A 27980-nucleotide genomic window follows, 5' to 3' on the forward strand; every position below is an offset into this window, starting at 1 on the left:
AATTCCAGGTGTGAACAGATGTACTTAAAGTTGTCCACTTGGGATCGGATCACTCAGGACGCATGATAATGCAAAATTTGTCAGAACACCGGCTCAGATGTCAGAAATGAATGGTAGCTTCGCCTATCGAACTTCTCTACTTCTCGCCAAGAAAGCAATTTTGTATTTTACCAAATTGTGGAAGTCTTCCTTTATAGCCTACTTAGTTAAAGTGGCAGTAGGCAGTATGTTTTTGGCATCATTGGGCAAAAAATCCATAATAACCTTTCAGCATATTGTAATTCAAGTGTTCTGAGAGATAACTTGACTTCTGCAAACTCATCATGGCGCTATTTTCAGGCTTTAGAAAATCTAGCCGTGATGGGAGACTTTGACCAATCACAGAAAAAGTTTGGGAAACTTGTGTTTGGTCGATTATTTCTCTGTGTTGTTACAATGCTAATTGGCATTGTATTTCACATCATTGGAAAGCCTGTTTATTTACCCTCACAATGATGTCCAACTTGTATGATCATGCATTTGTGGATGAGCAGCACAGCTGATTATGTGGGTAGCGTCCAAGAAAAATTTACCAAAATGCTCTGCCAATGGTAAACGGTGTTCGTCCCGAAGCTTCCTTGCTGTATTTATACCCTCCACCTTAAAGAAGGGTGCTTCATTCAGTATGAGGGTGACCACAAACAGAGTTTCACTGCACCACCGGGACCGGACGGGAATTGGGCCTATTTATTTCTCTGAAGCAGAACGAGAGTCTGCGCTTTCGTTATCGGCCCTGCAGCAGAGATTACCGATAAAGGCACCTGAGGAAGAGAGAGAGGAGGAGGAGGAGGAGGAGGGAGGAGGAGGAGGAGGAGAAGAAGGAGGATGAGGAGGAGAGGAGGAGCCGGGATGGACAGTTGGACAGGTGTGAGTGTGATCACCAGCTCTGTCAAAAAGAGATCGGAGCTCTAAGAGGCGTGGGTGGAGAAACAGTGGGGTCAGCGCATGTTTTAGTTTATTTCTATTTTATTCTATTTTTATATGACACCTGTCTGCAGTTTATTGATACAGTATACAATGAGCTTTGAATCCTGAGGCTGCTCTTTGGTGATTTGATGGAGTTTTATCCAAGAGAGGATCATAGTAAAACTGTTTAGATTATTTAGATTAAAATTGATTGAAGTGATATCTTCTGACAGGACCCAGCCATGGATGGTGAGGGACGAAACGGAAATGCTGGCTGCAGCCAAACACGAGCAAAAGGATATTTATGGTAAACACACTTTAAATTTCAGTTTCAGATTCAGATTTTAGGAGTGATGGCTTTAAAACAGCACCAATTCATATAAATAATAACAGGTGTCTCAGTTATTCTCTAGAAAAAAATACATGGATGCAATTAGACTTTATATTCATGCATCATGCTTTTTATATCCTCCAGTGAGAGCAAGGAGGATGGAAAGAAGAAAGAAAAAGAGTCAAAGTCGCCTATGGTTGGCCCCATTGAACTGGTAAGCTCAGACGTCACACTTTCTACAGGACCGGATGTTTTATGCAGTGGTCATTATTCTTTTGAAGTAGTTGTGGCTTTATTTTTCACTTTCTACAGTCTAATTATTTAAAATGCTTCCCCCCTCCTTTATTTAACCAGAAAGATGTTCAAGATGGGCAGCAAAATAAAAGTTTCATATACAAGTACAAAACAGAGACAGATAACATTAAAACATAACCTAACAAAGCAACACACAACAACAGATGCAAACATACAGGAATCAGAGCCTAAAAGAATAGTTAATAGAAAAGCAAAAACATTGTTTGTAAAAATGATTTTAAAGTCAACATAAATGCCTTGCAGCTTTCGGGGCATGAAAGGAAAAGGCAGATTTACCCAGCTCTGTTCTGGTGATTGGGACCATGAGGATGATTTTCTCTGATGATCTACTGTATAGCAACTGGAGTAATATGTCAGTCAACTGGATATGTACTGCAGTATTTTACCCAGTAGAGTTTACTGTTTTATATTGCTATAAAATGCAGTTGATATGCTGTGTGTGTGTGTGTGTGTGTGTGTGTGTGTGTGTGTGTGTGTGCGTGTGTGCGTGTGGTGACGTGGTGTGCGCGTGTGTGCGTGTGCGCGTGTGCGCGTGTGTGCGTGTGTGTGTGTGTGTGTGTGTGTGTGTGTGTGTGTGTGTGCGTGTGTGCGTGTGTGCGTGTGTGTGTGTGTGTGTGTGTGTGTGCGTGTATGTGTGTTTATATTAAAGCTGTATTGATTTTTTAAAAATGTTTTTGGGAGGTTAGCGTTAAAGACTGATGATGAATAAGATGATGAATAATAGTTATGTTGTATGGCTGTAAGTGGTAACAGTAAGGTGTTGTGTGTCAAGGTTTGTGTGAGTGTGTGAAGTACGAGGAGCAGGCGGGAGAGAGGATGGGAGTGTGACACATCCTCCTGTTGTTTGGGTTTGACTCCACCTGTCCCCCGCTGTGAGAATATAATAGCTGCTCAAACTTAAAAGTCTTTCTGTTGCATAATTCAAAATTCCTACACCCAGCAAATAATCCCTTATGAAAAAGTAGTATACTTCAAGTTTATTTTATCAAGTAAACTGGGGTAAAGTTCAAGTATATTTCCAAGTATACTTTATCTAGTAAGTACACTAATATCAATGTAGTAGTAGTATACTTGTAAGTGTACTACTTCAATACTTTTTGGGACTAAATTGGCCCACTTTTGAGTTTATAAAAGTATAGTAAGTGTACTTTACAGTAAGTGTAAGAATAGTAAATGTTGAGAACACAACTAGTTTACATCTAAGTTGTATTTTGTACTGCAACTATACTATGACGTGAACTATACTACAAGTGAACTTATAGCTATACTGTTAGTTTACTAGTAGCCAACTTTTTAATTTATGAAAGTACACTTTAAAGTATATTCTCAGTAAACTACTAGTTTAATAGATTAATACAATTTAAAAAACAAATAGTTTTCTCGCTTGCCTTCACGTCAAATGCAAAAATGTAGAATTTTTTTTTGTGATCAGTTTTTTTTTATTGAAAAGGTGCAGAAAAACATGTTACATATCATTCATTTTATCCCTTTTATATATCCCCCTACCCCCATACACAGGTACATATATCAAAACTATCATTCCAGGTGTGATGCAAACTCCCTTCCCAAAGCGACCCGTAGACACCCCCCACCCCTGATCTCTTTCCTCCAAAACAGTAAAAACAAAATTAATGTCAGTCACGCTATGTCTTATCTTTAACTAAATTGTAAGCCGCATTCCAGGCTCTGAGAGTCTTACAGCTGGCCCCGTGCATTCGTGCCAAGAACGGATGATTTCTAATAACGAGTTAGCCCACTGTTGTCTAGTCAAGGAGTGTGGTGGTTGCCATCTTAAGGCCAACAATTTCTTGGCTGCAGTGAGACCAGCCCAAAAAATACGTTTCTGTTGCAAAGACAAATTTAGAGAGGAGTCATCAATTAATAGAAGCAAAGTAGGTGAAAGTGGAATCCTAACTTCAAGAATGTCACTTAAGGTGAGAGATATTTGCTTCCAGAATTGAGACACATCATGGCATCTCCAGTGGATATGCATGAATGAACCCAGAGCATCAGATGGACACAGATCACAATTGGGAGATGTAATGATCTTCATAGAGTGATGCTTTCTAGGGGTGAGGTACATCCTGTGGGCAAATTTATAGTGTATTAATTGATGATCTGGATTTTTAGATGTACCACACAAAGTTTTCCACACCCGTGTCCCAGGAACTCTCTTCATCATTTACATCGATTAAGTCCCTACGCCATGCAGCTTCTACTGATAAAGGTTTACAAGGTACAGAAATAAACGTGTGAAGTTTAGAAACCATCCCTCGTGTTAATCCCACGGAAATCAATATTTTATGAAGAGGGTGTGTAGGGAGTGTTAATCCCCATGGTACAACATATGCCCGCATGGCTGACCTCAGCTGCAGTTTAGAAAAAAAAACGGTGAACCCGGGAGATTATATTCAGCGCGTAAATCATTAAAGGCTCGTTAGCCACTGTCACCATACAGGTCCTTTAATATATTAACTCCCATGTTCTTCCACTGTGGGAATGAGAAAGGTATTTTGCCAGCAAGAAGTGAGAAATTATTGAAAATTGGCCAGTGATTTGTGCCATTTAAGATCTGCATGCGTCTGTTTCATTACAGTACGGTAAGTTAAAATTCTTGATGAATTGAAGTAAATTCATATCAAAACATACGTTTACAAACTATAACACTCTCAAATTGGCTACTCTATCAAAATTAAGCAAGTATACTTAGACTTTCCTGTATACTTGTCAGTATAAGCCAAGTAAACTTAAGTATAATTTTGTTAAGTATATTTTGGATAAGTACATAAAAGCAAAGTAAAGTTATTTTAAGTTTAAAAGAAGTATACTAGAGCACACTTGAATAAACTTCTTTTTGGTAAGGGATATTAGGAGCAACATACAGATACTGATTTCTGCTGTTCTGTTTTTGATCTTTCTACACTCTCTCCTTTATGTGAGTGTAGTTTAGGTTTGCAAACGGCTTGGACATTGTGATGATCCTGGTTGGGACAGTCCTGTGCCATAATCAATGGTTATAGTGCTTCCTCTCATGTGTATTGTGTTTGGGGAAATGACAGACAGCTTTGTAGACAACGCCATGACGACACAAATCAACAACAGCTACCCCAGTAAGTTTTACAGACATGGGCACAGATGATGATAAGATGCAATGTATGCAACACCCTTTAACAATTGTTGTTTATAACCTTGTCTCTTCAGATATCACCATCACACCAAAAAACAGCACCTTAGAGGAAGACATGACGCGGTAAGACTTCATATGATCAGCATAAACAAAGCAAGCTGTTGTGGTCGGGTGAAAATATCTCCAAAAATGTTGAATTTAATGTTGATGGTTCTGTTTTTGTAGGGCTGTCAATCGATTAAAAAATTGAATCGCATGATTGTCTATATGCAAATTTTTTATCTGTTCAAAATGGGACTTAAAGGGAGATTTGTCAAGTATTTAATACTTTTATCAACATGGGAGTGGGCAAATATGCTTGCTTTATGCAAATGTATGTATATATTTATTATTGGAAAACAATTAACAACACAAAACAATGACAAATATTGTCCAGAAACCCTCACAGGTACTGCATTTAGCATAAAAAATATGCTCAAATCATAACATGGCAAACTCAAGCCCAACAGACAACAACAGCTGCCAATTTATCAGTGTTCTGACTTGACTATAACTTGCTCCAAACTGCATGTGATTATCATTATGTCATCATGTCTGTAAAGGGGAGACTCGTGGGTACCCATAGAACCCATTTTCATTCACATATCTTGAATTCAGAGGTCAAGGGACCCCTTTAAAAATGACCATGAAGGCTATTTTTCTTGACAAAATTTAGCGCAAGATTGGAGCGTTATTTATCCTCCTTCGCAACAAGCTAGTAGGACATGTTTGTTACCTGGGGTTCCTTAGGTTTTTTAGTTTCATATGATGCCACTATCTAGCTTTAAAATTGAGCCTGTTACAACCTAAAAATCACAAGTTGCATTTGTGCGTTGAAGAAATTAGTGGAATTAAAATGAATTTGCGTTAATGCGTTATTATCGCATTAACTTTTACAGCCCTATTTTTTTTTATTTGTAAAGAGTTCCATAAGTGCAGGAAGGTCAGGAAACTTGCAATGATTTCTCTAGGCATAAAATTGCATCAATAATTAAATTCTTGTCCCTTGAATCATCTTTTGCCAACTTCCACTTTGTTAGACAAATTAAAGAATATACATTTTTCAAGTATATGCATATACATTCAAGTCAAAGCTTTAAAGTCATGTTGTGTTACAATACTTCTCTTCTTCCAGCTTTGCCATCTACTACTCCATCATGGGTTTTGTCGTGCTGGTGTTTGCCTATGGGCAGGTGGCCCTCTGGAGCTTGTCAGCCGGGCGGCAAGCCGCACGCATCCGCAAGTTGTTCTTCCACTGCATTATGCAGCAGGACATCGGCTGGTTCGATGTCAATGAAACAGAAGAGCTCAACACACGTCTCACAGAGTGGGTAACAGACAAGTCACACGCTATTTCATACGCAGACGTATTATGTAACGCAGGGCTTCAACTAAAAATGTTTTCAAAATTTGCCTATCATTTTCTTCATCAACTAATTTATTCATCATTTGGCCTATGTAAGTGAAAAATGGCCATCACAATTTCCCAGAGCCCAAGTTGACATATATAACTTGTTTTATTCAACCAACAGTTAAACCGAAAGATATTTTAATATTTCGGGGGATCTATTTGCAGAAGTGGAATATAATGTTCATAACCATGTTTTCATTACTGTATAATAACCTGAAGCTAGGAATGGTTGTGTTATTGTTAGTTTAGAATTAACCCTCCAAACAATAGACTGTCTATAAAGATAGACACCATGACAGCTCCCCAAAAGTAAAGCCAAAATATCTTGATCGCTCCCTGGTGGCTGGCTCCAGTATAGGTCATAAATCCCACCCCCTCCATGTCACACGTCAAATACATTTTTCCCCAAAGATGGTTTCTGTCATTTTAAGTAGTTCTTATCGCGGATGTATGTTCAAATGTTAATTTTTCTGACAAGTTTGATTTTAATTAATTATCTGATGCTATAAAAAGGGGTCGAGGCATCATCATCGACATTGACAGCTGTGATTGACAGCTGCTCTGAGTGAAGTAGTCGCAGCTGGAGGCTCGGGAATTGTACGAGAGAGATGTAGCATTAACTTTCCATAACCGTAACAAGTCTGGCCAAACAACTACTGTGGTACTAACATAGCAGCTAGGTGGCTCACGTTAGCAAGCTGCGGCCATGTTCGACTTATGATTGGCATCCGGCAGGTGTGTTTGATTGATACCGCAGCTCCGAGCCCCTGATCACTACTGCGCATATTCAGGCTCCAAATGACGTCAAAATCTCAAGATGTCAGCTATATCTGTATCTTATTTTAGCTTCACTTTTGTACAATTGGAGGAAGTAAAGTCGCGTTGACCATGTGTATATATATATAAGGGTTAAAGGGTTAAAGTTCTACGATGAAAACATTGACAGCCCTAGACCGAACAACGCGGTGGTAGCGACCGGTCAATCACAAGATAGCCACGCCCTAAATCATCCCCTGCTTTATGGTCTATTTGACTCTAAATGGGACCATAATTTACTAAATGAACATCATGCTGTATTGAAGAAGACTTGAAACTAGCGATTGAGACCATAAACTCATGTTTATAATGTTTACTGAGGTAATAAAACAAGGGAGAAGTAGGGTAATTTTCTCATAGACTTCTATACCCTCAGACTTCTTTTTGCAACCAGAGGAGTCGCCTCCTTCTGGCTATTAGAAAGAATGCAAGTTTAAGGCACTTCCACATTGGCTTCACTTCTCAGACGAGGAGGTTGCCCACTGATATCTGGGAGCAGGTCCTCTTCATGGAGTCCGCCATGTTTCTACAGTAGCTTTACATTACCTGAAGGCCACCGTAGTTGCCTGACACAATTGTGAAACTGTGGCCACAGAGTGCAAAACCGTGGTACCGCCAGCCGCCGTCTGCCCTAAAGTAGTGTTATTATGGTAAGGATGGCCTCTGAACGAGACATATATCTTGGAAAGGGAGGAGTGTGTGGAGGGGCACCCTGTTTGTTTCAATCTGCAACCACACCACTAGGTGCCACAGAATCCTACACACTGTCCCTTTTAAACAATTAAATGATTATCAAAATTTTGCAGAATAATTGTCTGTTAATTGACTAATCAATTAATTACTTCAGCTCTTCTGTAAAGTGGCTTCCATCTCTGACATAGAAAAGAAAAGTGTTGTTTTCAGGATTTCTTTCATTATCGCATAATATAATCCTTCGTCTGAAGTTAAAACATTAAAGTCAGGATTAATAAAGTTTCACAGTTTTCACATGACAACAGCAAAATGGTTTTCCTTTCACTCGTAATACATAAATATTGCAATATACAGTACTCTGAAGATCATTGGTGGACATGTTGTTTCTATTTGCATGTGTAGTGATATCTATAAAATCCAAGAGGGTATTGGCGACAAGGCCGGGAAGCTTATCCAGGCCCTCAGCTCCTTCGTCACAGCCTTCACCATCGGCTTTGTCAAAGGCTGGAAACTCACTCTCGTCATCCTGGCTATAAGCCCTGCGCTGGCCCTTTCATCCGGAATTTTCTCTAAGGTAAACATCTCTCCGTCGTCTTTGTTTTGCTCACCCTGTCTTTGTCCATCTTTCCGCCTTTCTCTTGCTATCCTCCATATGTTGATCGTAAGGACACAGTCCCCTGCAGGTATTCATAATAACATGATGTCTTTCTTCTTGTCTGAATAGGTGATGGCGACTTTCACTTCTAAAGAGCAGAGTGCATATGCCAAAGCTGGAGCTGTGGCAGAAGAGGTGCTCTCTGCTATTAGGACAGTGTTTGCCTTCAGTGGTCAGGACAGAGAAATCAAGAGGTATGTACTGTATATTACAGTATATACTGTATATATGTGTAGGTGTAGGTAGTTCTTGTCATGACACAGATCCAAAGACACCAAATATGATTGATAGTAAATAATTATCAATCAATGCTGTGGATGGGGTATAATATTATATCAATATGAATATCTGTGCTGGAATATCCAAATACAAAGTGTTGCCCAAATTACAAGATTTTGACCATGTACTAACATGATGGAAAGTTATGAGACCAAATTTATTATTATTTAACAAAGCAAAACACCTGTGCAGGGCAAATAAATCTTCATTTATAAAGCGATCAAAGTCCAAGAAATAGCCCCTGCACAGCCTGTAACTGGATAAAACCCATTCAAAATCCATCCGTGTTTTCTACTAATGGCATTGCAATCTAATTTGCTTACTCAAGCTTGTGTCTGTGTGTCTGTTACACCACAGATATAATAAGAACTTGGAGGACGCAAAAAAGATGGGCATAAAGAAGGCGTTATCTGCTAACCTTGCCATGGGCTTCACCTTTTTGTTGATCTACCTGTTCCATGCTCTGGCCTTCTGGTACGGAAGTACACTCATCGTGGCTGGGGAGTACACCATTGGAACTTTACTCATTGTGAGTAGAGACATTATGACAGACTTTCTGAATAATCTTTTGAGACTCTGAAAAAGACGGTTGCTGTAGCTAACACTGAAGTGTGGTGTGTGTGTGTGTGTGTGTGTTTGTGTCTCTTAAGGTGTTCCTTGCTGTGATTATTGGAGCGTTCACTATGGGACAGGCCGCTCCTAATGTCGAGACCTTTGCCAGCGCCCGGGGAGGTGCACATAAAGTATACAGCATTATTGATCATGTAAGGAATGCAACTTTTTTCCCTAGTGCACACAATGTCAAAAATGGTTTTACGCCTCTGCGCTGGCGATAGTCGTGGTCGGAGGCATTGTGTTTTCAGGTTGTTCCATCCATACGTTCAATAGTCCGTATCATTCTCATAAACGGGATATCTCAAGCCAAGAGAAATTTCTTCAAATTTGACATCCACCTGGACTCAAGGATGAACTGATTAGAATTAGGTGGTCAAAGGTCAAGGTCACTGTGACCCATAACTCAAGAATTCATACGCTAATTACGACAATTTCACACCACCTGCCTAACAAGATGAAGTTATGTAGTGATGACATTTTGGACAGACACGGATGCTAAACTGCAACCTGACTCGGAGGCATACAACCGTGAGGCGGTAATTCTAGTTTTAGATCTTTGGTTCTAGTTCTTTAGTTTTAGATCTTTAGTTTTTGCTGCTGGACAGTTGTCAGCTTGTATTACTGAACATGCACCTGGCCCTCTGGGAAGCCGCTTGATGCAGCCGACATCTTGGAGTCAGAGATGTTGGATTTTGCTCTAATTGGAGCACCTGCTGTCAGGTCATTTGGTTGATATTGCACAGCTGTGGCTCTCCCCTCTCCCAATCAAGTTCTTTATCCAACTGTGGCCAAACTGTAAACAAAACCAGAGCTGAGTTCTTATAAGTAAAAAACTCTTTTCTCAACAGAAACCGGCTTATAGACAGTTATTCAGAGGCCGGCTTCAAGCCTGATTCCATCACAGAAACATAGAGTTCAAGAACATCCACTTCAGCTACCCATCGAGACCGGACATCACAGTACGTTTCCCACAGACACTGTTGACTTGAACTCTAAACAGACATTATATTACTTCAGCCTGTATCTCATCACTGACATTGTTGTTATTTGTAGGTATTAAATAACTTCTCTCTGAGTGTGAAGAGTGGACAGACCATTGCCTTGGTGGGTAGCAGCGGTTTGTGGTAAAAGCACCACAATCCAGCTGTTGCAGAGGTTCTATGATCCTAAAGAAAGGATCGGTAAGTGATATTTCTAACCACTTAATTCCAAAGGAAGTGATCAGTATTGTCATCATACCTCACTCTACTATAGTTGAGACTAAGAGTACTCCACCAATTAGCATTGCACTCCTAGAACATTTTGTCATTTGATAAGAGCAGGTGTCACACAAAATAAAGGATCAGGGTAGTGCTTTTATTCAGTCCATTTATCTGCAAATCATGTATACGCTGTGTTATTGCAGGTTACACATCATTTTTTTTTCCTGCTTCCAGGCAGAATATTGTTTCCATTAATTTTACATTGATATGAAAATCTACTTTGTGAGTCTTGAAGCTTGCTTAAAAATACAGTAAACCGTGAATATCATGTCTGCATTTGTAAATACTGTTTTTTTGTCATGCTACACTGAAAATTAGGGCTAGTCATCACTGTGAGGTGCCAGGCAACCAACAGAAACTCCAGGAAGTCACTGCGCTCAGCTCATATTTATCGCACAAACATGAGAGTGGCTATCGTATCTTCTCATCTAACTCTCGCAAGAAAGCAAATGAGGGTATTTCACAAAATGTCAAACTATTTTTAAACAACAACAGAGGAGATGCTTTGTCAATTATGCATGTTATTTAGATTAAGTGCTGTGTCTGTTTGACTCCTGCCTTTTAGGTGAATATTGATGATCACAACATCCGTTCTCTTAACGTCCGCTACCTGAGAGAGATGATCGGAGTGGTGAGTCAGGAGCCCATCCTCTTTGCCACCACCATCGCTGAGAACATCAGATACGGCCGACTAGACGTGACTGAGAATGAGATCAAACAAGCTGCCAAGGAGGCTAACGCTTATGACTTCATTATGAACTTTCCTGATGTATGACTGTATTTATGAATCCCTCTCCTCTGTGCTTATCAAGAACTCTGTCCACCACTTACTAATATTGAGACTCTTATCGTTGAGCAGAAGTTTGAGACGATGGTTGGAGACCGAGGGACTCAAATGAGTGGAGGACAAAAGCAGAGGATTGCGATTGCTCGAGCTCTAGTCCGCAACCCCAAAATCCTTCTGTTGGACGAAGCCACATACCGCTCTTGATGCTGAGATGTGAGACCATTGTGCAAGCTGCACTCGACAAGGTACAAATACACACAGACGTACATGCTCATTCAGAGCACAGCATGAGGGCTTACTTTGCACTTTAACACTGACACAGACGCTTTTTAAAAAATGCCAGTTAAAAAGTTGATATAAATTAGATTACTTTGGTTTACTCATTTCTAAGCACATGAACGGAGGAAGGGAAATAACTCTGGATTTGCATTTACACCTTTTAATGCCTAATGATTTAAATAAGGCTTTTCAGGTGTTTGATCTGGGAAGTGATTTACCTGAAAAAAGAATGACCGCTGATTTACAGATGTTAAGTCTATGGGAAAAAGTCTTTTTGGGCCCAATGTCATCACATGACGGACCCGGAAGTTGTAATTCTTTGGCGACTATGTAAAATTTGCTTCTGCCCCAGCGCTCTTCTGGTGGCTCTGGCTTCCTCACACTGTCACACTGTACATTTTTTGGCCCCTAAAGATAAATATTAATATCAATAAAATTTGGATTATTGGCTCTATCTCAGCCTCTACCTAAAACTCACTCAGGCTGGAATGCAGAGGCAGTAAACAGTACAAGCTCTCTATGTTGCACAAGGCGGTGGCACGCTGTGTCCTTAATTAAAGGAAACACTTGGATTAAATCAAAGTTTTTGACAGCTTTACTAGATTGCATTGGAATACATGGTATTTCGAATGCTGAACCAAAATTCTTTCAAGTTGGTAGTTTAACTTGAATTAGCAGCAATAGTAAGTACTTAAAATAACACTATGAGGGTTTAAGTGTTAATAATGATCCAAAATCTCTCAAATTATAATTTCTCACATGCATGCACTTGTTTATAAGTATCGCTGGAGTCTACTACTGTGGAAGACTAGTGGTGTAGAATGTAAACACTTTTGGTTTGTTTAGAAGGGGAATTAAAATTGTTGGATTTAACCAAAAAATATGATGAAATTAATATTGCACAATTTACTAACAGTTGCCAACAATACTATGCCTCACACGGGGCACCATAAATGTTGGGGTCGCAGATAGGAACTGTCTAGTCATTCGAAAATATTAAAGATACATTATGTAATATGAATAAAATTAATATGAATAAATTATCAATATATAGGAATAATAACGGGACACCAAATTATAGTTAGTACATACGCTCAAAAGATATTCAAATTTCTATCAAAAGTAATTAATAATTATCAAAATAATTATTAATTATATTGTTAGCATGCATGCAAATAAGATAAACATTACAAACCTCAGCAAGTTAGCTTGGTTATTGTGAGCATGTTAGAATGCGATGTTAGCATTAAACTCAAAGCACCGCTGTGCAATCTCGTAGAGCCACAGGCCATAGACTCTTATTACTTATATTAAAATGTGTCAACTGCAAACATGTATGTTTATAAAACTGTATGTACAATTTGTGTAAATGTAAGCATAGACACAAAATTCGGACACTTATCTTGGTGTGCAGGTCCGACAGGGTCGTACCACCATAATTGTTGCCCACCGCCTCTCAACCTCAGAAACGCTGACGTCAATCGCTGGCTTCCAGAACGGTGAAGTTGTAGAGCTGGGAACTCACAGCCAACTGATGGAAAAACAGGAGTCTACCATACACTGGTTACCATGCAGGTAACATAGACACTCATAAACACTTTGCACACCATTTGGTTGGCTTTAACTCAAGGGGACACTTTGTAATGGTCAGGCTTTGATATTGTTTGTATCTGGTTCCCTCCCGTCTCTCTGCTGCAGACCTTTGAGAAAGCCAAGGAGACGGAGGAGGCAGAGTGTGAGCAGTCTGCGGATGAGAAGAGTCCGTTAGTCAAGTCCCCTCCCTCGGTCTTCTCTGCGCAGGAGGAATCAAACAAGAGGTTCCTCCTCTTCTGCCTCAGAGGGAGACAAAGAGGTGAAAGAAAAGTTCAAGGATGACGGGATAGAAGAGGTGAGCTGTGGTGCAACATCTCTGTGGTTTGAGTGGCTGTGTCAACATTGTCAACATGGTCTTTGCAAGCTATACAATATGGTGTACTCTCAGAGTCCAACCACACTATTACCTGATGCCCATATATCGTTGGATGCCAAAAAGGCTTTTGACAGGGTCGACTTAGATTTTCTTATTCAGGCCTTAAAGCTGAAGTAGGCGAGATTGGAGCAAATATGATTAAAAAATGTATTTTTATAAAATGGTCACTATGTCGTGACAGTAGTACAGAAACAGGTAACCTGAAAAAAATTTATGCACCTCTGATGAGCTGATCTGAGGTCTGCTGTCCAGCTGCTGTCTATGAGAGCCCGGCTGTCAATCACTCGCAAACTCGACCAAACGGTCAAAACTAGGCAGCGCTGATCAAATATGAATCATTATTATGTTACGTTAATGACTATTTCTCGCCTCAAATGTTTTCAGAATCATCTTGTAGTGTACTGTTTAAGCTGTAAAATGAGAACGTTTGTAACGCGGCCTCCATTGTAAATCTGTTGAAGGAACACCAAGTTCCGGTCACATGACCGGAGCAACAGCCAATAGGAACGCTCTCTCAATGAAATCACCTGTGATTGGTCAAAGTCCCCCGTCACGGGCTAGATTTTTTAAAGCCTGATAAACAGAGCCATGATGAGGTCAGAGTCTTGTTATCTCACCGAACACTTAAATTGCTGAATATGCTGAAAAGTTATCATGGATTTTTGCCCAATGATGCCAAAAATATACTGCTACTTGCGCCACTTTAACGGGTTTTAGTTTGTGTGAAAATGTACTGCATGGGTGAGGTAATTATACCTGTTTCTCACTCTTTTGGATCCAAATACTTTACGTCACGACAAGGGACAATCAGGGCTTTTCCCTCTCTACTCTTTAATTGTTCTTCCTATCAAATCCTTAGCTATTGCTTGCCATGGTTTGATTGGTCATGATGGGATTTAAAGAGTGGGGGAGGGAGCACAAGATCTTGTCATATGCTGATGATTTATTATATATGCGTAAAATCCTGCCAACTCAATACAAATATTACGTCTGTTCTGAGGGAGTATGGAAGGGTCGCTGGTTACAAACTGAACTTATCTAAAAGGGAACTTTTACCACTAAACACTGTAGCAAGGGTATTCTCATAGTCACAGTTTCCATTCAGGGTTATACTGCTGCACTGGATAGGTGGTCCTATCTCCCCATTTCTCTGGTGGGTAAACTAAGAGCAGATAAAATTAATAATAGGGCTTTCAAAGTTAACGCGATAATGCGATTTTTACGTTAGTAGTAGGCTCAGTTTTAAAGCCAGAGTGAAGATACTGGCTCATATGAACCTAGAAAAAACTAATGTTATTTTTTTAACAATTGACAACCATAATTAACATACTCCAAATTTGGGTTTCTATTCAAAACTATCCCTATCCTGATTAGGAACGTTTTTGTGACGGTTTATAAAATTCCATCCCGTTTCATCTGGAATAAGACGAAACCAAGAATTAGAAAAGATTATCAACAGTTGGCCAATCGAAGAAATGGGACTAACTAAATTCCAGGATTACTATTTGGCCTCTCTTACCTCAGTATCTGTTAGCTCTGATAGTGATCCAGTTTGAGTACAGGTGGCAGCAGTCTTCGTGTTGTTCCATCTTTCAGCAGATCTTATATTTCTGCCTCTGAACTATGTACACGATAACCCTACTGTAATATTTTTCTAATTAGAAAATATTTTCTAATTTGTCCAAATTAGAAAATCTTTTGATGGCTCTGTACTTGCTCCCGTTTCCTAACCGCTCTTTCCCCCCATCTTTCCCCACATTCCAGCAGTTACGTATACTAAATTCAGTTTATCAAAGTCTCACTTTCTGAAGCTCTTCCTGAAGAAACAACGTGAGGAAGCCAAAGAAAGAAATGAGATGTGACTCAGCTCTTTCTCTCTCTCTTTCTGCAGGATGAAAATGTTCCCCCTGTGTCGTTGCTTAGCGTGATGCGTCTCAACATTTCCGAGTGGCCATACATTTTGGTGGGGACCATCTGTGACATCATCAACGGAGCAATGCAGCCACTGGTTTGCGATCATCTTCTCCAAGATCATCAATGTATGTTACTCTTACTATGTTGTACATTGACCAGCCCAGCCCTCAACGCACTGTGTCAGTTCTTTTAATACATCACATAGTTTTGGCCACTACGAAAGTCGGGATCAACGACCGGCGCTGGTGCTGGTTGTTACACCAGCCAATTATGCACATAAATACAGAGTACGTCCCTGTTGCTCTTACTGCACCAGTCTTTCCTTCGGTCCAGGCGGTGGATGTTGTGGCCTACTGGCTGCACAGCAGTGTTGAGTATCAGCGGGTGAAGCCAGAGGTGCATCTCATTCTCTTATTGTCGTTTCCTCGCTTGAAGCTTGTTCTGGTGCGCTATCTTGGAGACCGCTTCCAAAGCTCTTATTTCTGCACAGAGGAGCGAGGATCGAGGATCGAGGAGGGATCGAGGAGGAGCGATGAGCAAAGATACCCAAGAGCAGCCTTCACGGAAATCTTTTAGTGGCCGACACACCCCCTTATTGGATATCAGTTACTGATTGGACAATGCTGCCGACTGGACTGACCTGATAACTTTACTTCTCAACATCACTGAAGTTTCATACCGGAGTGAAGACAGATCCCAGATTAAACATTTTATATTTAGGTGTCTTCTGATTCACCATCTAGTTAAAATCTGTGTTAATTGTATCTCTGAACAGCAGCAGAAAGACCTGCAGTATCTCTCCTTCACACACCGCGAGTGAAGCAGCCTGTCACCGAAAGGGGTTTATAGTACCTGACAAACGGGTCTAAAACATCTTTCTGCATTTATTAGAAAGATTTTTCTTTTCATGATCTGTTATTTCCCCCGTTAACTTTTATTAAGGAAACAATTAAAGTCAGAGAGAGAAGGAGAGTCTGTCTGTCAGCAACAAACACCTTTTACATAATTTATCCTCATTTCCATTCAAGTCACATGTGAGGCTGATAATTCCTGAAAGTCGGGTTTGATATGAGTTATATCATTTACATTTTCCCTGAACATTCAGCCTAATAAATAATGTCCAGTGTTCAAAAGACACCATAGTCATATCTGGGTTATTAAATACTGAATTCACAATCAGAATATCAATAAACTACAGACACTTATAATGAATAAATAATATAAAGATATTGTGCCAGTATAAATGGTCCTGAGCCTCTAAAACAGGACTAAGGGTGCATCACAAAAGCTCTTAAATTGCATCCACATTTCCCTCACTTGCGTCTTTTCTGTGTCTTAGTCACTCCCACCGGGGAAGCATGGGGCCTTTCCCATTTCCGATTTTATACGGCTCGATTCCTCTCCTCGACTCCTCTTCCTCGCGTCTTAGTCCCGCCCACAGGAGATGCGAGCGGAGGAGGCGAGGAAAAGACACGAAGAGAGAGGAAGAGAGGAAATATGTTTAAGACACATGAGATGCTGTTTCCTCTGAAGCGTCACGTGAAGCAACATCAGTTTCTGATGACAGCAGCAGCTGATCACAGCTGATCACAGCTGGATCAGCTGTCAGTCGGCTTTAACCGCTGTTTATGTCTGAACTGATCTAATACTAATAATGACACTCAGTTATTCTCAGTGGCAGAGCAGCCAGTGTTTTCTCTCTGATAGCTGTTACCTGTTTAACAAAACACCTGCACATGATAACAGCTGCAGTCTGTATTTCTACTGTGGACTGAGTCCTTGCTTAGAGGACCAGGAACCATCTCTACTGGCACAATATCTTTATATTATTTATTCATTATTAGCGTTCTGTATGTTATGATATTCTGACACTAGAAACTCTCTCCGTATAGGCTAAATGTTTCAGGGAATGTAAATGATGTAACTCATATCAAAACCACGACGCTCTAGGAATTATCAGCCTCATTTGACGGAATGGAAATGATGATAAATGATGTAAAAGGTTAAACAAGACAGACTCTCCTTCTCTCTCTGACTTTAACTGTATCCTTAATAAAAGTTAACAGGGGAAATAACAGATCATCAAAAGAAAACTCTTTCTAATAAATGAAGAAAGTTGTTTGAGGTCCGTTCGTTGTCAGCTGTTATAAAGCTCTTTCAGTGTCAGACTCTTTCACCCGCGGTGTGTGAAGCAGAGATACTGCAGGTCCTTCCACTGCTGGAACACTTCACCATCAACATGGTCTGTTTGTTGTTCACACCTACAGTTAACACAGGTTATAACTAGATCGTCAATCAGAAGACAAGTAAACTATAAAACTTTAATCTGTGAACTGTCTTCACTCTGGTATGAAACTCCAGTGACGTTGATGTATCAGATCAGTCCGATCGGCGAAGCGTTCAATCAATAAATGATATCAAATAAGGCTTGTGAAACTGTGGTAAGGTGAGCAGCAGAGTGCAAAACCCTGGTACCCCCAGCCGCCGTCTGACTTCCGTTGCTCCTAAAATTGTGTTATTATGGTAAGGATGGTCTCTGTGCGAGGTGAATGGCATTACAATGGTTTTTGCACTCAGCGGCTCACGTTACCGCATCTTGGAAAAAGAAGAGTGAGAGGAGAGGTACTCAGTTGGTTGCAATCTGCAACCACACCACTAGATGCTGCCAATCAACACACTGTACCTTTAATGCTTCATGCTTAATTGCAACATTTGTCAGATGTTGTATAAAGCTACAAATTAGCTGTTTATGTCCTCTCCTCTCAGGTGTTTGCAAGTACAGATCCAGCGGTTGTCAGCCAGGGAGCCTCATTCTTTTCTCTGATGTTTGTTGTTATTGGGAGTTGTAAGCTTTGTCGCCATGTTCTACAGGTAACCGTGTACACACACAACACATGCATGTGACGTACATCATATTCCTGGTGTGTTCATTAACCCTCAAAGGAATAGTTTGACATTTTGGTAAATACACTTATTGATTCTTGCTGAGAGTTAGATGAAAGGATACCATTAGACCATACACCATAGACCACACACAATAGAGAAGATACCAATACACATTTCTGTACAATACATTTGAAGGTATACAACCAGCAGCTGGTTAGTTTAGCTTAGCATAAAGACTGGGAACATGACTGTCTTCTGGCTGTTGCTGTGTTTGTACTGGACAGACATGAGAGTGGTATCAGTCTTCTCATCTAACTCTTGGCAAGAAAGCAAATAAGCGAATTTCCCAAAATGTGGAACTGTTTCTTTAACCATATATGCCCAAACCAAATTACTTTAATTGTACTTCTAACCTTTTTACCTAAAACCAAGAATGGTTTAAAAATATGCAAACCTTGATACCGATCACATAAAGCTTACAGTGTGATATTACGAGAGTGCTCTACAAGTGTAACATGGACACACACACACAAACACCACACACACCACACACACAAAGTGCTTTATCCAGATGATAGTATTGCAGTATAAACACATGTAGGTGCTGTGATAGTCACAGAAAGTTCATGTCAATCTGCAGGTGTGCTCATGTATTGTATCTATAACATTTAACAGGGCTTCTGTTTTGGTTAAATCTGGAGAGATTCTGACCCTTAAAACTGAGACTCGGGGCCTTTAAGGCCATGATGAGACAAGTGAGTGGCACTCTCTTTCTTTCTCCTCTCCTCTGCTATCTATCTGTCAGTGCTATTAAATTCAATTAATATATAATAACTAACAATAATTTTCCAAACTTTCACTTTGTTAATTATTTAGTAATGTTTAATGTTACAAATGGTTTTAAATAGGGCTGTTAATCGATCCAAATATTTAATCACGATTAATCGCATATTTTTTATCTGTTCAAAATGTACCTTAAAAGGAGATTTGTCAAGTAATTAATACTCTTATCACATGGACGTGGGCAAATATGCTTGCTTTATGTAAATGTATGTATATATTTATTATTGGAAATCAATTAACAACCACAAAACAGTGTAAATATTGTCCAGAAACCCTCACAGGTACTGCATTTAGCATAAAAAATATGCTCAAATCATAACATGGCAAACTCAAGCTCAACAGGCAACAACATACTGTCCAGTGTTCAGTGTGATGACTGACCTATGACTTGACCCAAACTGCATGGGATTATCATAAAGTGAGCCTGTCGTAAGGGGGGAGACTCATAGGTACCATAGAAACCCATTTTCATTCACTATATCTTGGAGGTCAGAATTAAGGGACCCCTCTGAAAATGACAGGACAGTTTTCCTTACCAAATTTTGGCGCAAGTTTGGTGCGTTATTTAACCTCCTTCCCGACAAAGCTAGTATAACACTTGGTTGGTACCAATGGATTCCTTTCATATGGTAACAGTATCTTCACTCTAGCTAAAACTGAGCCCGGACAATCTCCGAAAGATCGATTGCCTTAATGCATTAAAGAAATTAGTGGCATTAAAACAAATTTGCGGTTAACGCGTTATTATTGCGTTAACTTTGACAGCCCTAATTTTAATACAACAGAAGTCAGAAGAATATGGCTCTCAAATTGCTGTTTTATATTGAAATTATTTTAATTCCAAGTGAGTATATTCTATCTTTTTCCATGGCCAATGGAAAATGTTAATCCCTGTTTGCTTGTAGGACCTCGGCTGGTATGACGACCCCAAAAACAGTGTTGGAGCGCTCACCACGAGACTGGCCGCAGACGCAGCCCAAGTACAAGGGGTTAGTCTCAACAGCGGTCTCTCACACTCACACTCACACACACACAACTAACAAAGCTATTTGCCAAAGACTCAACGAATCATCTCAGAAAATCAGTGATCTTCTAATCTGCTTTGTTCCCATCTTTCACATCTGCTCAGGCAACAGGAGTACGTTTGGCCATGTTGGCCCAGAACATAGCCAACATGGGCACCGCTATGATCATCTCCTTTGTCTACGGCTGGGAGCTGACCCTGCTCATCCTGGCTGTGGCGCCCATCATTGCATTGGCTAAAGCTGTGGAGATGCAGGCACTCACCGGACACGCTGCCGAAGACAAGAAGGAGCTGGAGAAGTCTGGAAAGGTATTCAGTGTCGGGTGTGCCAGAGTAACATACAAATTCCTTTTTATGACTCTAATAATAACAATAATAGTAAATTGGACTTGTAATGAAGGCGTGGATGAGGGCCACGGAGTCAGAGAGTGATGGCTGGAGTCTAGAAATGTTTTTGAGGTGGTAGAAGGTGGATTTTGTGATGGATTTAATGTATGACTGAAATGAAAAGGTAGAGTCCAGGAGGTTGCGGACCTCGGAGGATGGGCAGATGGAGCTGCCATCCACGTCTAGGAGGAGATCTCGAACCTTCTGGAGCAGTGCTTTAGGGACCACAACCATGAGCCCTGTTTTGCTGCTGTTGAGTTTGAGAAAGTTAGATGACATCCATGTAGATTACATCCAGGCAGTTGACTAGGGACTGTATCAAAAGCTATGGAGAGGTCAAGGAGGATGAGGATGCTGATGTGGCCGATCATCATCTGCGATTGAGGAGGTCGTTTGTGATTTTGATGAGGGCAGTCATCAAATCTAAATCTGTGCTGTGGTGAGGTCTGAATCCAGATGTAGGGGTTTATAGAGCTCATGGTTGGACATATGCTGATGGATTTGGGCAGCAACTGCTCTTTCCAGGATTTTACTGAGGACAGGAAGGTTGGAGATCAGCCAATAGTTGTTTAGGTCCTCCGAGTCGAAGCCTTGCTTCTTAAGGATGGGGGTGATGGAGGCCGTTTTGAAGCTGGAGGGGACCATGCCGGATTCCGAGGAGGAGTTGATGATGTCGACCATGGTAGGGCACAGGGCGCGTAGACATGCCTTAATCAGGGCTATGGGCATAGGGTTCAGGGAGCAGGTGGAGGGTTTAGCCTTAGTGACTAGCTTAGCCACTTGAGGAGCATCCACAGGGACGAAGGAGGATGGACAGTGCTGAGGCAGGCGTGTGGTGGAGGGAACAGTGACTTTTGGTGCATGTGGAGGGGTAGGGGGAATCGCAGAAGCTAAAGGTAGATGAAGTCAAGCACAATTTATTAAAACACTAACCTTGTGATATACAGTAGATATAATGTTTGTATGGTTTGTCTCTACAGATTGCTACAGAGGCCATCGAGAATATCCGTACTGTCGTCTCTCTTAACAGAGAACCCACATTTGAGTTGTTGTATCAGGAAAACCTCAAAGTACCACTCAAGTATGAGAAATTAAACCACAGATCCATCATCTCCATGGGATATATGAACACAAATTATAATGTATTTGAATCAAATTTGATTAATTTGAGGAGTGATCTCTCTGATGCCACCTTTCTCTGACTCTCTGTACAGGAACTCCCAGAAAAACGCCCATGTACATGGTATTACCTTCTCCTTCACCCAGGCCATGATCTACTTTGCTTATGCAGGCTGTTTCCGCTTTGGAGCTTGGCTCATTTTGCAAAGAAGGATGGATTCTGAGGGAGTATTCCTGTAAGTAAACAGACTATATGACTTTGTCTTGTCTCTTAATCTGGAGATCAAAATTAGTTTATGATAAACAAGATGAACAGTTTGCATGTACTCAGAGGTTACAGCAGCATACAGTAACAGTAAGAATAACGCATTCCTGTTGGGATGAGAAGCTGTTTATATGGCCTTTAATCATTAACCAGGCCTGAAAGTATGTGAGGGGTCACTGTGAATGGGTTAGCTCCAAACACAGAGGACATAGTCACACAAGACACTGTACCTTTGGTGATCTAACAGACACACACACATGTTTTAGAATGCCAGCGTAACTAAGCCACCGCCTTCATTTATATTCTACCTCTTACACAAAGAAGAAGTCCAAAGGTCATTGCACCTTGGGCTTATGAAGAATCATAAAACTATAAAACACAGAAATATTAACTCCTCTCCCACATGGAGCATTTTATACAAACACATCATTGTAAACTCTCAGGTTTGTATTTGAGATTCTTTCCAAGATCCCAAGGTTTCCAAAGACACCCAGTGTGTCAGGCTGAATTAAATGTATTTAAAGGGATACACAAGACATATATAATTGTCTATTTGGTGTAATTGTGCAATCATAAAAAAAATTGGGGATGTAAATATTTCACTCAATATCAGAATGATGTAGATTATAGAAATAGAAAAACAAGCAGATACAGAAAACATTATATTGTATGAAATGTTATCAGTGTGGAAACAACCTCTCTATGGCTGTACCCAGGCACAGTGGTGCTTTGAGCTAAATGCTAACAGCAGCATGTTGTAGCAGGGATATCATGATCACCATTCTAGTTTAGTGTGTTAGTGTGTTAGTATTAATATTAACTTATTAGCACTAAACACAAAGTGTAGCTGAGGCTGATGGGAATGTCATGAGTTTTGCAGGTTTTTGGTCATAAACCAAAGTATTGGACAAAATGAAGGGGAACGTGAATCTTAACCAAATATCACTGCAACCCATCCAATATTTGTTAAAGGTGATAAATATGGGATTGGTAGCATTTCTGTTGCCACTCAACGGCTCTCAACATGGTAACGGCGAGCCAGCGGCTCACAGCTAACAGTGCTAACAGCGCTAACGGTGCAAACAATGGCGAAAGTGCTGACAGCGATAATAGTGTTTACCTGGAGGGACCGGAGGGTGAATGTTACGAATCCATGACAACTGACAGCGTTATCAGCTGTAGGCTAACCGCCTTATGAGAGCAGTGCAGAGTGGCGGCCGTGAGCTAGCCAGTGGGGTACGCTCACATGCACGAACATGCACTAAAAGCGTGTGTGTGCGGCCGGCCCGGCTATGTCAACAAAGCGAGGAGAAACTTGGATTACAACACACACAGAGGAAGAGAGACTTCATTTTCTACTCAGGTAGACATTTCAATATTAACCTAGCAAATAGTTGTTTGCTGCTATGTTAATGCTTTGAATATTTAAATTCACCTGTAAGAATTATCACTGAACACTACAAATGTCAACCTCATGATGGCGCTAGGAACAGTCAGGGGATCATCAACGTCAGTAAGATTTATCCTCTGGGCAACATGAAAATTTTCTGAACCAAAGTGGTTGACAGACTAACCGACCATCACTGCCATCCCTAAAGCCATGTTGCTAAAATGGTCCTAAAACCCAGAAATGAGCACTTATGGCTCCCTCGTCTGGAAGTCAATGTGATTTTTGAATGGGTTTTTAGTTAGATGCCTGAAAAAGGACACAAGTTTAAGAGATTTTAACATTTTGTTCTACGTTACACAATACATCAGTAAATATCCCACTCATGAATTTTTAAGCTTTTACGTGTATTTAAAAAGGCGGTTGCTAACAAGTGGCTAAATGAGACTACAAAACGTCATCACGTTAACTCGAGCACCTTTACAGCCTTGTTTATATTCGCGCTGATTTGACCGTGGTGTAGTTTGTTTATAACGTTAGCTTTTTACTTCTGGTGATTGGATTTACACCTCAAAAAATCATAAAAGTGGTGTTCATTTGTGGAGATCATCTTACAGAACAAAACCTGCAATTGTCATAAATGTGTGTTTGCCACAGAGCTTATTTTATGTAATAATCCAAAACCCAATGGAAAAATACCTTTGGCTTTTTGTCGGGGAACCCATGCGATTCTAATTTCCAGGTTGGCCAACAAAAAAACGTCATCCCTGGAGCACTCAGTGAAGGGGAAATTAAAAAGGGATATTAGAAACTTTAGGTGGCTAAAATGTAAAAGTAAATCGTCTTCTTCCATTCAACATTTGATAGAACTATATTCGCTATTTCATCTTTGCTTTGGTCAGTTGTCATTGGTCCATGTTAGCTTAGCTTTACATAATCCCAGCTAAAACTAACATGCGTTTGACTTTCTCTCCCAGTGTGGTTTCGGCTCTTCTGTACGGTGCCATGGCTATCGGAGAGGCCAACGCCTTCGCTCCAAACTATGCTAAGGCCAAAATCTCAGCTTCCCACCTCCTGATGCTGCTGAACAAAGAGCCCGCCATTGACAATCTTTCACAGGAGGGAGAAACACCGGTACATAACACAAAGCCCCACACACAGACAACAACACTTATAATACAGCTCTTTACACATGCTAACATGTCACTCTTATGTGTCTCCTTTAAAACCCCAGGACAATTTTGATGGTAACGTGCACTTTGACAATGTTAAGTTTAACTACCCATCGCGCCCTGATGTGCCCGTCCTCCAAGGGCTGAATCTGACGGTGAGAAAGGGAGAGACTCTGGCCTTGGTGGGGAGCAGCGGCTGTGGAAAGAGCACCACCATCCAGCTGCTGGAGAGGTTTTACGACCCCAGAGAGGGGAGAGTGGTGAGAAGACAACTACACACCCACTCTCTGTGTAACTGGCTGATAACACTTGTTATCAACACTTGCTAGGCTTATAGGCCTACTTGTACTTAATCTTTTGATCGAGATATACTTAAGAAAAGTATAATTAAGTATCCTTGCCTTGTAGGCCAACAGAAAGGTATACCTGGCTTGTAGTTGTGCTTACTTTTTGATAAAGTAGCCACTAAAGTGTGTGGGGCAGCTATTTTCAGCTAAAAAGCTCTTAAAGCCCACTGCGCACTACCTGCTCAGCACTAAACAGCACACAGACAAAGATAGCAACTAGCTGGTGAACATAGTGGAGTATTTAGCAGGTAAAGAGTCAGATATTATACTCAGGAGTTGGTGGAGACCAAACAAATTCAGTTATTGCATGTTTTAGACATCAAGCCCCACCACTCCTTCTACAATAATTACTGCTAACATTTTCTCCTTCAGCTGCTGGACAATATGAATGCAAAAAAACTGAATATCCACTGGTTGAGATCTCAGATAGGCATCGTATCACAAGAACCCGTGCTGTTCGATTGCACCTTGGGCGAAAACATCGCCTATGGAGACAACAGCCGCACTGCAACCCAGGCGGAGATAGAGGAAGCTGCCAAAGCGGCCAACATTCACAGCTTCATAGAAGGCCTGCCAAAGGTAACTGCTGGGATGTTACACTAATGATCTGTTCTCAGTCATGACATAGCTGGAAATAAAAGGGCAGTGTGATGTTTTCATATCAAGCAGTTCTTTACAACATCTCACAACAGCCCTCTACTGGCAAATTGGGATATGGTGTTAAAAATTCAATAGATCTCTCTTTTCAGAATAAGAGTCCCTGTTACTTTATTTTACGGGTCCATCATTTCTTAATAATTTCCTAGGAAGTTTCCATGGATGAAATATGCAATTTGGCACTAATTATAGGTAAAGAAATGTAGACACAGTGTTCAAAATTAGTACATTTCTAATCAATCAATTTCAAGTAATAGGCTTGATTGAGTATTGTAGTGAGTGCGGAGCAGGGTCAGCTGAACATGCAAAAATGTTTAAATATGTGTAAACACATATGGAAAGTAAAGTTTCCAATAATTAATAAATAATGAATGAATATTTTAATAGAGATTTAATGTAGCAGTTCGTCCAAGAAAATTAATCTCAGTCAATAACTGCTTATGAACTCAACTAAATAAATCCTAACTAAAATAACAGTCTTAGACCCGTCTCTCTATTTTCATTATAAGTAGTACCAACATGGTTCTTTCTAGGAAATTACTGACCCGTCAAATAAAGTGCTTCCAGACCATTTCTTAGTACAAAAGTATTTACAATGAAAACTGTTCACAGTGAGGTGTGTGGATTACAGGATGCATCTGTCAATATTTTGGTAACATGTGCCTCCTCTCTCTCTGCTTGTATGAGCAGAAAGTACGACACTCAGGCAGGTGATAAGGGAACGCAGCTGTCAGGTGGCCAGAAGCAGCGTGTAGCCATAGCCCGAGCCATGCTGCGCAACCCCAAAGTGTTGCTCCTGGACGAGGCCACCTCCGCACTCGACACTGAGAGTGAGAAGGTGAGTATTGGGATGGGGGAAGGAGTCCTTCCCACTAATGATGCTGGTACCAGTAAGACCAATGAGCAAGGAAATGGGAATACAAAAATTAGTTATTTTGCTGAAATTTTACTTGATTAAAATTATGTGTAGAAATATCTTTTAAAGCAGATAATCAAATTTCAAATGCACTAAGCGGAACATTTGTTACGCATTGCACAGAGGTGTTAAAAGACACCATTTAACTTTTAGTCAGGTATTTTTATGTGATTATAAAAGAGGAAAAATAGAGCAGAGCTCTGAAATTTATTTTTCCTCCGTAAATAAATGGAAATTACTGTGCTCCCATCCTAATCAATAAACACTGATTACAAAGCATAAGATGATTAAAGATTAAAAATGTATGTACTCTCAGATTTTGAGAACAGTGCTGTAGTGGATGCATAAAGTGAACTCAATGCATCAAAATGAAAATTAATTCATGCAATCATTAGAGTAATTTGCTGAGAATTCTCAGAATACAGTCTTTTAGCATCTCTCACCGTCTTGATAAACCTTGAGCCTCTCTAAAACACTATGGGGGCAGCCACATATATACTATACAGATAGTTTCTGTGAGGTCACTGGTATCATTCTGCTCTTTCCAGGTGGTGCAGGAGGCGTTGGACGAGGCCAGTAAGGGCAGGACATGTATCATTGTGGCCCACCGTCTATCCACCATCCAAAATGCAGACCGCATCGTTGTCTTCAACGGAGGAGTGGTGATTGAACAGGGGACACATCAACAGCTGCTGGCCGAAAAGGGAGTCTACCACATGCTGGTCACCAAACAGATGGGCCACAGGAGGGAATAAGAGGACGGGGAGAGGACACAAGCAGCTATACTACACCGATTGTTTTTTATTTTCATGTTTCCAGAGATATGTATGATTCCCTGCCAAGCTTCAGTGGAACAGTTCAGGTTCAGACCTGAAAAGACACAGGTCCAGGTCTTGTTGGGATATTTGACTCAGTGACCTTTTAGCCTTGTAAGAATCTTTAGCCCCTTTCACACAGCCTGTTCAAGGCAGGACTGTTGCGCTATTATTCCGCCTTGCTGTTCTGTATGAAAAACATGGAGATTGAATTTGGGGACGGAGTTGTTCCGCCGCTGAGCGCGGCTCTCTGAAGTGTAGATGGCGTTCAATACTGTTTTTATTTATTGATGAATTCATATTTCATTTGTAAATTCTTATTATAATTCTTCTTTTTATTGCCCATTAAAATGTCAAATAATGAATTACTTTGTAATTTAGTCCATTTATTCATAGATTAATAAATCAATTTGTAAACAAATTTATTAATGGCTGTTTTTATTGTACAATTGTTATTAATCAATTAAATGCTTTATTACTATTTATGTGACTCTTGTGGTCCTCCACAGTGCGTTGAGTTGAGCCAGTTTTTACTTCAAGCATCTTTAAAGTGAGGGAATGACAGTAATGTATCCAACTAAAAACATGTACATACATTTCAGGTTGTGGTGCGTCCTTGGGAATGATCACTTTGGATCTAAAATAAACTGTTTTTAAATTTTGGTCTCTTGGCTCAACTTGCCCCACATGAGGGGTAAGTCCTAGAAAGGTTAAAAGTTGATTAG

The 27980-nt window shown here is 40.4% G+C and overlaps 1 pseudogene; it reads left to right on the forward strand.

Annotated features, from left to right (window-relative positions):
- The first annotated feature begins 1400 nt into the window (after nt 1–1400).
- Nucleotides 1401–27620, forward strand: LOC119484394 (annotated as a pseudogene).
- Nucleotides 27621–27980: the final 360 nt, after the last annotated feature.

This window comes from Sebastes umbrosus, unplaced genomic scaffold (genome assembly GCF_015220745.1).
Source record: "Sebastes umbrosus isolate fSebUmb1 unplaced genomic scaffold, fSebUmb1.pri scaffold_200_arrow_ctg1, whole genome shotgun sequence".
NCBI lineage: Eukaryota > Metazoa > Chordata > Actinopteri > Perciformes > Sebastidae > Sebastes > Sebastes umbrosus.